Genomic DNA, 12,911 nt, shown 5'->3' with positions numbered 1-12,911 from the left:
CTAGTGTTTCTTTCCTAAAGACATAATCCATTTCTCAAATCACTGTGCTAACAAGATTTCTGCTGTAGACTGTTTGTAACCCCCCCTCAACACACACACACCAATTCTTTGTATATGCTGAATAATCCATAATGTGATGGATTGGAGATGGGTCTTTGGAAGGTAGTTTATGCGGCTGGAGCCCTCATGATGGAATTAGTGCCCTTGCAAGAAGAGACACAGACAGCATGCTTCTCTCTCTCTGCTCTATCTATACAAACATGCAATGACAAGACAGCCATCCTCAAACCAGGAAGCAAGCCCTCATCAGATACAGGGTCTGCTGGCACCTTCATCTTGAAATTCCCAAACATCTGTTGTTTGTTTAAGCCACCCAAATCTATGGTAATTTTGCTAAAGTAGCCTGAGCTAAGATTGCTACATAAGTCAGTCCTTTACAATCTTCCTATCTTCACCTAACTTGCTTCCTAAGCATTTCTCTACTCCTTGGGATTTTGCCCTTCAAAATCGCTTCACTGGGGCCATCAGCATTCTCCTATGCATGCAAATATGACACAATGTAACACAAATCTAAGTCTTCTTTAAGGTTGACATAAGTACCATTAGATGCTACTGACCACTTCCTCCAGCTAAAGTGACAACACACTTATATTCCTCTCCTGTTCCTCCACTCCCACCTCTTTCTCAGAACATCTGTGTTGGTTTCTCCTCATCTCCCTGAACTTTTAAGTTTTGGAATAATACATTATGCATTAATGTAAAGGCTGGAATCATTTGATATTCAAACCCCAAATACTTCTTTTCTCATTCCATAATCTCCTGGGTGAACTCTAACATCCTTATAGATTCAGTTACTATCTGTGCCTCAAAGATCCCCAAATATACATCCCCAGACAGGGTCTCTACACCCAACTCCAGTTATTTGCATCCATATAAATGCTGAAAAGACACCTCAAAATTAACAAAAATTGAGCTCCTGTCTTTTCCTCCCAACCAGGTTCTGTGCTAGTGAGTGCTTCCACTCTCTGAACAGGAAAAAGTAATAATAAAAAAAAGCCCCAATACCTACATCTTTACCAGCCTCCCACCCCCACAATCTGTCAGATGAACTGCAGATTTTATTTCCTAAATCTCTCTCATGTATGTCTAGGTCTTCTCTTTCTGCATTGCCACCACCTTAGCCGAAAACACCAATACCTTTAACTGAAATAATGACGGTGTTTTCTTAGAGTATCTATCTATCTGCTTTTGTTCTCAACCCAACTTTATATACCTACATCCTGATATGGTAATTAAAATCATCTTTCAAAAATTCAAATCTGATAATGTCCTGCCACTGTTGAAATTATACTTTAGTGAGCTGGGTGTGGTGGTACATGCCTGTAATCCCTGCCACTCAGAAGGCTGAGACAAGCAGATTGCAAATTTTAGGCCAGACTGGGCAACTTAGTGAGGCCCTCAGCAAGTCAGCAAGATCTTGTCTCAAAATAAAAAATAAAGAGTAGCCTCTTACCCCTGCAAAAAAAAAAAAAAAAAAAAAAGAATTAAAAATAAAAAAAAGGCTGGGGATGTAGCTCTCGGGTAAAGTACATGGGTTCAATCCCCAGAACCAAAAAGAAAAAATAAGAAAATATACTTCAATGACTTCTCATTGCCTTTAAAATAAAAACCAAAGTCGTTTACATGGCTTATAATGCATGCAAAATCCCGCCCTCTGTCTCACTAGAATCATTGTAGCCACGCATGGTGGCACAAGCCTATAATCCCAGAGATCTGAGAGGCTGAGACAGGAGGATCACAAGATTGAGGACAGTCTGGCCAACTTACTGAAACCCTGTCTTGAAATTAAAAAAAAAAAAAATTAAAGGATGGTGGTGGAGAGTGGCTGGGGAGGTAACCTAGTGGTAGAGCACCCCTGTGTTCAATCCCCAGTATTAAATGAGTAATCACTCTCACTTCTTCGGGGACACTGGCCTTCTTTTAGTCCCGCAGACATCCCATACTCTATCTTCCAAAGGGCCTTTGAATGCTGGAATGTTCCCTCCTGCGTCTCCCCATCTTGCCTCCATTTTTCATGCTTATTTAACTCCTATCCTTCACATCTTTATTGACAGGTCTCTATTAGAATCTTTTCATTGTTTTCCCTGCATTTCGTGTGATTTCCAGACTAAGGATTACTCAATATAAGCTCCAGGAGGGTAGGGTCCATGTTCATCCACAAAATTTTATGAAAAACAGAATCTCGTCAAATACCAAGGTCAAATACCAAACACAAGGCTGTATCATCTTCTTTTGTAAAACTGTGCCTGGTAATTTCTGTCTTCCATATGAAAGCTGGTCTTTCTTTCAAAAAGCTTCGTTTCCTTTCAAACAATAATATGCAATACAAATTGAACCACTTCACTCTAGAGCAGGAAGAAACCTTAGAGATCTTTGTAATCCAGCTTCCTCTGCATCTACACAAGAAAAATGCAGTTCTCATCCAGATGAGGAAAACCACGCAACAGCCCTCACTGTAAGGGATAACTGCACAGTACACCTGAGTGCCACATGGTGTCCATCCTCGGTGCTTTCTGACCTACAGCCCAACCATGCTACAGAGTGAACACTGGTCTAGGAATCAGATAAGGTTTCCACTTAGCAGCTTTGAGACATCAGGCAAGCCCTCTTTATTTTTTTCCAGACTCCTTTTCCTCAGGAGTACAATGGCACCTTCACAGAGCTGTTGTAACAATCACATGTGAGTAAATGACTTTATAATGCAAAAGACACTGTAAATGCCAAGGCCTGCACTACTTAAGTAACCACCCCCCCCCCCATGCCCACACCAGGACATGACAACCTTGTTCCTAAAGGCTATGAACTGATGGAAAGAGAAACTCTTTCAAACTCCCTCTGCTCTTCCCAGAAGAATTAGGAAGTTTGCTAAATACAAGTCACAGAAGGGCATAGGATTAGGAAGCAGCAGTCTTGGGACCCGAATTCAGACTGCCACATGCCATTTTTCACTGCTTCGGTGTCCTCCAAACACATATTAAATAAGGAAAATAACGCCCGTTCTACTTTTCTCACTGGGTTGCTGCTATCATCAAAAGTCTTTGGGGGGGGGGGACTCTAAAAGTTCAAAGAATATAAATATAATTTTATATAAAGAGAATTTATAAAAGCTACAATTTCTCATTTAAAATCTTCTAATTCAGGATGATCTCATTTAAACACTTCTTATTTAAATCCCTCTCTAAGTCAATCCTCTTCTGTACTTTTGTTCATACTGAGAAGTAGTTACTAGGCTGCTTGCCTGGAGTTAATAACAGCTGAGTTGGGGTGGGCAATAAGAGCTCAGAGCTATTTAAGTATTATTTAATATAATACTGGCCAGCCTCTTCTTAGAAGGTGAAGGGCAACACAAGTGTCAGAATCATGAAGGCATTCTATAGGTGATCAAGTGCACGGAGGCCACACAGCTCCTCTCACCTGCCTTCCACTGTGACTGCCTTGTGTCTCCCATCAAGAGGCTGAGTCTGTTTCAACTTCCCTTGAACTTGTGTTGGCTTTGAGACTCGCTTTGATCAACAGGATGCAGTGGAAGTGACATTATAGAGACTTCTAAGGTGAAGTTTAAGAGGCCTGGCCAGCTTCCTCCTTTGTTCCATTGCAGTGCCACCATGTAAGAGAGCAGGTGGCCTCTTGGAGAAGGAGAGGGCCCAAGGAGGGGACCCAAGGTGCCCAGACAACAGCCAGCACCAACTCTTGGACATGTGAATGAGACCATCCTGGACCTGCCGACCCTCCAGGAGCAAGCCCTGGAGAAAGGACTGGAAGAACCACCACGCCAACCCATAGAATCAGAAAAACATAACACTATTAAGTTCTAGGGTGATTTGCTTTGCAGGAATAGATAACTGGGACACATTCCTATCAACAGAAGGTGGCGATAATATGTGGAACATCACACACAGGAACACATCACACAGCTCAGAAAGTATTGAGGGCAAGATAACGAATGGTGGAGGGTGCTGCAAATAAACTGCACAGAAAAAAAGCCACATGTGGCCAGACCTAGAAGCCTGCACTGGTGATGAGAATCTAGGATTCATATGTGCATGTCCCAATAAGGAACACCACCCTGGGGCTGGGGATATAGCTCAGTTGGTTAAGTGCCTGCCTCGCAATGCTCAAGGACCTAGGTTCAATCCCCAGCACCACAAAAAAAAAAAAAAAGAAAGAAAAAGAAATACCACCCTTCCTTCATTTCTTTGACCTTCAAAGAATGGAGCAAAAACAATTGGAAAACTAGCCTCAGTTTTGCCATTATAAACATTATATCTTCTGAGAAATCTCTGATTCTTACAAATCTGGACCACGCCACTTCCTGAGCCCTTGGGGAATCGCCTGCTCCCATGACTGTAAGCTTTTGATGAGCAGAGACCCTGTTTATGTAGTTTATGGTTGTTTCCTAGCATAATAGGTTTACTAAAAATTTTGGTTGAATGAATAAATTAAACTCATTTCTATGCATTTCCTATCATCATCCATTTGGTGGGGCGAGTATTGGGAACTGAACCCAGGGGTGCTTTACCACTGAACTATATCTCCAGTCCTTTATTTTTTTTTTTTTCATTTTAAGACAGGGTCTAAGTTGCTGAGGCTGGCCTCCAACTTGTGATCCTCCTGCCGCAGTTTCCCAAGTAACTGAGATTCCCTGCCTCAAAAAATAAAAAGGGGCTGAGGATGAAGCTCAGTGGTTAAGCCCTGCTGGGTTCAATCCCCAGGACTCCCCCTAAGAAACCTACAGCTGGGCATAGTGGGGCACTCCTACAATCACATCTAATCAGGAGGCTGAAGCAGGAGGAGTATGAGTTCAAGGCCACCCTGGACAACACAGTGAGCACATGTATTAATAAAGAAAGAAATAAAATGACCCCCTTAGGATGACTCTATTTGGAGATGAGGCGAATAAAGAGAGTTCCAGTGGGGGAGTGTAGCTCCGTGGTAGAACATTTGTCTAACGTGCATAAATTTCTGGATTTGATCCCCAGCACCGTGGGTGGGGGAAATGAGTCTGTACTGCTGACACTCTCCACTGCAGACAGACTCCTGGCCTTTAGCCTTGCTTGTAATGACTCTGCCCCTTGCAGCTCAGGGATTCTCCTTTCAGGGTTTTGGAGGACAAGTGCATGGGGTTACTTTGTGTCATTTTTCCCTCCAGAATCAAGATCTGCCAGTCCTCTAGAGTTCCCGCCAAGGAGATGGTAGACTCTGGACAAGTAGCTGGTTAGCTGCTTCTGCCAAGGCGAGCTTCAGGAAAGAGAGCAGCTGGCAGGCAGCCTGGGTGGCTTCAGCTTGCCATTTAAAACATGCCCTACCACCCTTGACTCTTCCTTATTTCATTTCCCCTTAATCAAGTAAATGTCTCCATCCCGGTTCCCCTTTTTAAGGCCCAGTCTTTCTTGGGATTTGATTTTGTTACTATTATGTAGTCACAGTGTTAAGGCAAGAATTTGACTTACAGTGGGTCCCCATCCTCTTTTGCTTGATAACAAGCTACCCTCAAATGCAGCGGTTTTAAACAACCATCATTCAATCATCTTTTAGTTTTGGATGGCTCTGGCTTGGAGTAACACACAACTGCATGCAGAGGGTGGCCAGGGCTGGAGGTCAGCCTCTGTGGTGCTCCTCTGCCTAGCAAGGCAGCCTGGACTTCCTACCTAGTGCCACAGAGCTTCAGGAGGAGGAAGCAGAGGCTACCAGGATGAAATGATGTCAACTCCTCCTCCTCCCAATTTTATTCAGATATAACTCACACACCATACAATTAATCCACTTCATGTACACAATTCAGTGGTTTTTTAAAAAATATATGTGCAACTTTTACCACCATCTCCACAATCCACATTACAACATTTTGATCTCCCCAGTAGGAGACTCTAAGCCCATTAAGTCATTCCCCATCTCTTCAGTCCTAGACAAAACACTAATCAGTGTTCTGGCTTTGAATCTGTCTTTTCAGAAGAGTTCATTTGAATGGCTCATACCACATGTGGTCTGTTGTGACTAGCTTCTTTCACTTAGCGTAATGTTTACAAGGACCATCTGCATTGTACCAACTATGCTTTTTATTGCCAAATAATATTCCACTTCATGGGTATACCACATTTTGCTTATCCATTCATCAACTGGTAAACATTTGGGGTTTTTTTTCCCCATTTTTAATTATCATGAATAATGCTGCTATGAACAGTTGTATAGTCCTTAGTTCCATAATGACATTTCAGTCCACGAGTCCACATGTACGATGGTCTAAAATCAGACAGATTTGAACTCTGCACACTTGTTAGTTGTCTGTCTAACTCTCTTTGTTCATGTGTAAAATGGGAGTAGTAATGGGGTTGTGGCTCAGTGGTAGCAAGCTTGCAGAGCATGCATGAGGCACTGGGTTGGATTCTCAGCACCACATACAAATAAAATAAAGGTCCATCAACAACTAAAAAATATTTTTTAAAAATGGGAGTAATAATAGTGCCAACTCAGGGAATTGTTAGCTTAAATGTGATGAGACATAAAAATCATGATGCCTGACACAACATCAGCAAACACTGAATACATTTTAGCCATGATGATGATGATGGTGTTGACAATGATGATAACTACTATATAAGTTTTATAGATGGAGCCATTATTTGATTTAAAAACTTTCTTTGCATCAAAATAAATGAAGCTTTTGTATTATTTTTATAGACAAGAACAATAATTCCTCCTCAAAGTATAGAACCATTTCTACACATGTTTTGGCATTCATCATTCTTGTCTCCTGCAAGCATTCAGCAGGCTGATTGCACATGTGAACTGATTTCAACCTTTCCTGCATCTATATCTGAGTCAGATTTCCCAGACTCACATTAACCAAAGGGAAGGCAGCATACAATAGAAGGAACTGCTACATTTAGGTGCCAGTACAGGAATAGAAACAAGCTGATAGCAATCTCGTTGTACATTGAAAAAAATTCAAAAGATATGAACAGACCCTATATAAAATGAGAATATATGGGAATGGTGCGCAGGAGCGGAAACTAGGGAAAGAGTTAAAAAGTCATGAGTTAATACAATAATCAATTATTTATATACATGATAACTGTTATTTGGCTTTAAAACTTAAAAATTAATTCACTCAAAGATTGAAGGTGGTTTATGGATAATTTTGCCAAATAGAGTTCTCTATTACTCAAATTCTGCCCCAAAGAAAATGTGCTACATTTATAACTGGGAAAAATGTTATCAATCAAGAAGTTAAATTAAGGTTAAGTTTATATTTAGCCAGATGTGTGGTTCCTGACAAAATGTAAGTAAAAATTGTTATATTTCTTTTTCATTTTTTGGTATTGGAAATTAGACCCAGGGGCACTTAACCACTGAGCCACATCCCCAGCCCTTTTTATTTATTATTTTGAGACAGGGTCTCCCTAAGTTGCTTAGGGCCTTAGCTAAGTTGCTAAGGCTGGCTTTGAGCTTGGGATCCTCCTGCCTCAGTCTCCCCAGCTGCTGGGATTACAGGGGTGTGCCACTACACCTTGTAAAAAAAAAAGGGTTATATTTCTATACCCAATATAATAAACTAGTTTCCAAAGTTTAAACTATACATTTAGATGTGGATGCTCCCCACAAAGAGTTTTGAACATCTAATATTGACTTGTGTGATGAACAGGAAAATATCCACGTTTACCCAAGTACTGGTATTTTTAAGTATTATGCCATTATCTGTAAAACAGATGTTATATGGATAAATTGATATAATTTTCATGATAATTAGGTTAAGAACCAGTAAACAGAAAGCTGTTCCGTTAATATTTATGAGTAAAAGCAATGCATACTGGAAAAGCAAAGCGGGGAGGGCAAAACAGCTTTCCACACTCCACCACCAAGTCTCTGCTCCTCCCTTCACCCCTCTCCGCACTACACGCACAGACTCCTTCTCTGTATCCCTTCCTCATGCTCTTCCCTCTCTTTTTCCCTTCCCTGGAGAAATCTGAGCTGGTCTTTGAAAACAAGGGCTGCTGGTGCAGTGACACAGGATGTTTACTAGGCAAGGGAACCTGGCTTCAGGGACAAAGGAGGGCTGAGGTCCAGCTCCCTGTGATCAGTCCTGTGGGATGAGGGGCTGCAGCAGCCTGAGGGAAAGGCAGAGGGGCATCCGGTGCTCATTTACATCAAGGTGCTGAACGACCTGGTGCAGTGGGGCTTGCCTGTAATCCCAGTGATGCACAAGGCTGAGGCAGGAAGCTCGCCAATTTGAGGCCAATCTCAGCAATTTAGTGAGACCCTGTATCAAAATAAGAAATAAAAAGGGCTGGGGCTTTAGCTCAAAGATGGAGTAGCCCTGGATAGTCAATCAATAGTATAAAAAAAATGAGATAGTGCAACTGCGCTTTAAATAACCTGATTAAGTCCTAAGGCTATATATATATATATATATATATATATGTATTTATATGTATATATATATATACACATACATATCATCTCAATTTTTTGTTTATTTGGTCCTGGGGATTGAACCCTGGGGTACTTTACCACTGAGCCATCTCCCCAGTGCTCCTACTCCTTTTTATTTTGAGATAGGGTCTTGCTAATCTGCTTAGGGACTCACTAAATTGCTGAGGCTGGCCTCCAACTTGCAATCCTCCTGTCTCAGTCTCCCAAATCACTGGGATTACAGGCATGTACCACTGTACTCGGCTCAATTTTTCTTTTTCTTTTCTTTTTTTTTTTATATTGGGGATTGTACCCAGGGGTGCTTTATCATCAAGCCACATCCCCAGCCCTTTTTATTTTTTATTTTGAGACAGGATCTCACTGAATTGCTCAGGCTGGTCTTGAACTTGCAATCCTCCTGACTCAGCTTCCTGAGTTGCTAGGATGACAGGCACTTGCCACCATGCCTGGTTCAATTTTCAATATGCTATTTTTACCCCTCCCTCCAGCCAGACTAGAAGCTCTTAAAGGTGAGATACCATGACTTAAATGATTTTATTTCTTAGAAAACTAAACTCAGAGAAGAGGTATACATTAGATGCTCCACAAACATGTTCTTATCAAGTGACAAATACTAAGCAGAAACCATAAGAAACAGTAATGGAAAGTATTATCTTTGAAAGATAATATCCCTTCCTCTTTGCTTATTGTTTTAAATTAGTTGGAAGAAAACCAAGAACGTTTTAGTACTGGTTTTATGTTATAAAGAGACTGAGATTATGAAACCTAAGCTGTGATTTCCACATTCCCTGTGGTTTTTAATGTTGTCTTAACAGTCATTTTCAGAACTTGAATCAGCTTTAGACAGAGGCCAAGTGCAGATTCTGAGTCCAGGGCTATTTGAAAAGGCTACATTCAACTGTGGTTTCATAACCAATAAATTACACAAAGAGGAGAGAAACCAAGCACCCTTGCCCTGAATCCAAACAATCCAAACCTTCCTAAGCCTTTCGAACAACTATCAAGGAAAGCTGAGTTTTATAAAAGCTCTTTCAGAGACACGGCCATTATTTATTTTGGATGCTTTCGTCATCATCAGAGGATCTGTCACCCAAAATGAAGAAAGAAATGAGGGGTAAAGGAAGAAATTAAGGAGGTGTAAGGTAAAGTGATGAAGAAAAATGAAATACAATACCAAGGAGAGAAAATAAATCAGCATATTTAAGAGAGTTAAGAAAGTGATAAAAATTGAGTGCACATATTGAAAAAAGGAAGAAAAAAAGAACCTCAATACAAGGACAACAGGACCATCTTTATACAAGTGAAGAGGCGAGGTGACTAGAGGACCCAGCATGTGGGAGCCGTATAAAAGGGGAAGATAGCCAGATGTAGTGGCACTCACCTGTCCCAGCAGCTTGGGAGGCTGAGGCAGAAAGATTGTGAGTTCAAGACCAGCCTCAGTAATTTAACAGGTCCTAAGCAACTTTGACAGATTCTGTCTCTAAATAAAAATATAAAAAGGACTGTGGATGTGGTTCAGTGATTAAGGGTCCTTGGGTTCAAACCCCCTTACCAAAAACAAACAAACAAATAAAGGGAAGACAGCCAGGAGCCATGGCACACACCTATAATCCCAGTGGCTCAGGAGGCTAAGAATGGAGGATCTCAAGTTTGGGGCCAGCCTCAGCAACTTAGAGAAGCCCCAGCAACTTAAAGAGACCCTGTCTCAAAATAAAAAATAAAAAAGCCTGGGGATGGGACTCAGCATCCCTGGATTCAATCCTCTGTGCCAATAAAGAGAGAGAGAGAGAGAGAGAGAGACCCTTCTCTCCTTAGTCAATCACCTTCTTGTGCAGTCATAAAACTCCCTCTCTTAAGATAGCTTTTAAATCATTATCCTGATAGTCTGTGGTCAGCTGAGTTTTGTTTTGTTTGTTTATTGGGTACTGGGGATTGAATCCAGGGGCACTCCACCACTGAGCCAATCTCCAGCACCCCCACCCCTACTTCGGGGTATTTTTAAATTTAGAGACAGGGTCCACTGAGTTGCTTAGGGCCTCGATAAGTTGCTGAAACTGGCCTTGAACTGGAGATCCTGGATCTACCTCAGCCTTTCAAGCTGCTGGGATTATAAGCATGCACCACCATGCCTGGCTGTCAGCTGAGTTTTGATGAATGTCAAGATCATCTCATGGAGAAAGGATGGTCTTTTCAACAAACAGTGAGGAAACAACTAGTTACATGCAAAAGAACAGACTTGGACCCTCACTTGACATTATATATTAAAAATTACCCCAAATAGATTCAAGACCTAATTGTAAGAGCCAAAGCCATAAAACTTTTACCAAAAAAAAAAAAAAAAAGGCGGGGGGGGGGGGAGGGACGTTTCATGACCTTGAGATGACCTTGAGTTTGGCAAAGAAACATTAGATTTGGGCGGGGATGTGGCTCAAGAGTAACACGCTCTCCTGGCATCTGTGGGGCGCTGGGTTCGATCCTCAGTACCACATAAAAATAAAGATGTTGTGTCCATCGAAAACTGAAAAATAAATATTAAAAAAATTCTCTCTCTCTCTCTCTCTCTCTCTCTCTCTTAAAAAAAAAAGAAACATTAGATTTGACACCAAAGCACACATGCCAAAAAAAAATTAAACTGGGATAATCATTATTTAAAACTTGTGTGGCTTAGGGGAGCTCAGTGATGGAAGCCTGTCATCCAGAGACTTGGGAAGCTGAGGCAAGTTTGAGGCCAGCAACTTAGCGAGAACTTCACAATTTAATGAGACCCTGTCTCAAAATAAAACTAAAAGGGCTGGGTATATAGCTCAGTGATAGAGTGTCCTTGGGTTTAATCCCTGGTACAAAAACAAAACAAAATCCCTGGTACAAAACCAAACAAACAAAAACAACCAGCAGAGAAGTGAAAAGACGAAAAGGCAAGTATAAGTCACAGAATGGGAAAAAATATTTTCAGGTTATATCTCTGATAAGGGATTTGTATCTGGAATAGACAAAGAAGCCACAGAGTACAATGATAAAAAGATAAATAACCCAATTAAACAGCAAATAAGTGATCTGAACCAACCAAAGACGATGCACAAATGGCCGATAAGTACATAGAGAGATGCTGGATATCAGTGGCACACATCTGTAATCCCAGTGGCTCGGGAGGTTGAGACAGGAGGATCACAAGTTCAAGGCCAACCTCAGCAACTTAATGAGACGGTAAGCAACTTCAGGAGTTTTGCTACCTCAAAATTAAAAACAACAAAGGCTGGGGATATGGCTTACTGGTTAAGCACCCCTGGTTTCAGGAGATACCATTTCACATCCATTATTTTGCTAGATTAAAAAAGCTACATAATAACAAGTATTGGCAAGAACTGAAGAAATGGAAGCCTCCTACACTGTTGTGGGAACCGTAAGATGCCCAGCCACTTCAGAGAGATCTCCACAGTTCCTCAAACCATGAAACATAGTTACTCATTCGACGTAGTCATTCTACTGCTAAATTTATGTCCAAGAGAAATGAAAACATCTACCTACAGAAAATGCTAGCACAGAGATGCTCATAATAGAATCACTCATTATGGCCCCAAAGAAACAACTCAAATGACCATCAAGTAGGAAAACTGAAAATGTCACCTATCTGTACAATGGAATATTATTTGGCTATAAAAAGAAAAGAAGTACTGAAACATACAACAACGTAAACTCTGAAAACATTGAGTGAAGAAAGACAGTCCCAAAACACTATACCTTACATGGTTCCATTCATATAAAATGTTCAGAACCGAGAAATCTATAGGGAAAAAAGTAGACTAGTGGTTGACTAGGGACGAGGCAGGTGGATGAAGGATTAGAGATGTGACAGCTAAGGGGCATGGGGTTTCACCTATCTGTGAATATAGTAAAGACCATTGAATTATAGGCTTTAATGAACAAATTGTATAATATACAAGCTATATCTCAAAAAAAGCTGTTAAAAATCATTTCTATTCATGAAGCAGATATTTACTGGGCTAACTCTGTGTCCCAGGAGTTAAAGCAATGAAAATCATGGTCATTACCCTTAAGTTGCTTACTTTTGTATGAGGCAGCAAACACTAAAAACCCATGTGCCAGGGGCTGGGGTGTAGCTTGGTGGTGGAGTGCCTATCTATCATGTGTGAGGCTCTAGTTCCGATCCCCAGCACCACCATCACCACCACCTCATCAACAAACCTATGACAAGCACATAAGTGCTTTAACAGAGGTGGAGGTCTATATGAGGAGAAAGGAGAAGCAAGAGAATAAAATAACCAAGTCTGCCAAAGGGAGCATTCCAGCTCCAAGAATGACCTTGGGAGCCAGGGAGAGGGCACAGAGTCAAGGTCAGTTAGTACAAATTCTTGGTAGGAGTGAAAATCAGGACAAGGTGTCAGGGAAGGATGGGGAGGGGA

General features: G+C 41.2%; 1 protein-coding gene across 1 annotated transcript in view; it reads right to left on the bottom strand.

Annotated features, from left to right (window-relative positions):
- Nucleotides 1-12,911, bottom strand: part of Deptor (DEP domain containing MTOR interacting protein) — a 136,031-nt gene that overhangs the window by 63,571 nt on the left and 59,549 nt on the right. The gene's annotated exons all lie outside the window — the stretch shown is intronic.

Source organism: Marmota monax, unplaced genomic scaffold (genome assembly GCF_021218885.2).
Source record: "Marmota monax isolate L192 unplaced genomic scaffold, Marmota_monax_Labrador192_F-V1.1 WCK01_AAM20220418_F8-fsc00003, whole genome shotgun sequence".
NCBI lineage: Eukaryota > Metazoa > Chordata > Mammalia > Rodentia > Sciuridae > Marmota > Marmota monax.
This window is presented reverse-complemented; position numbering and strand designations above follow the sequence as displayed.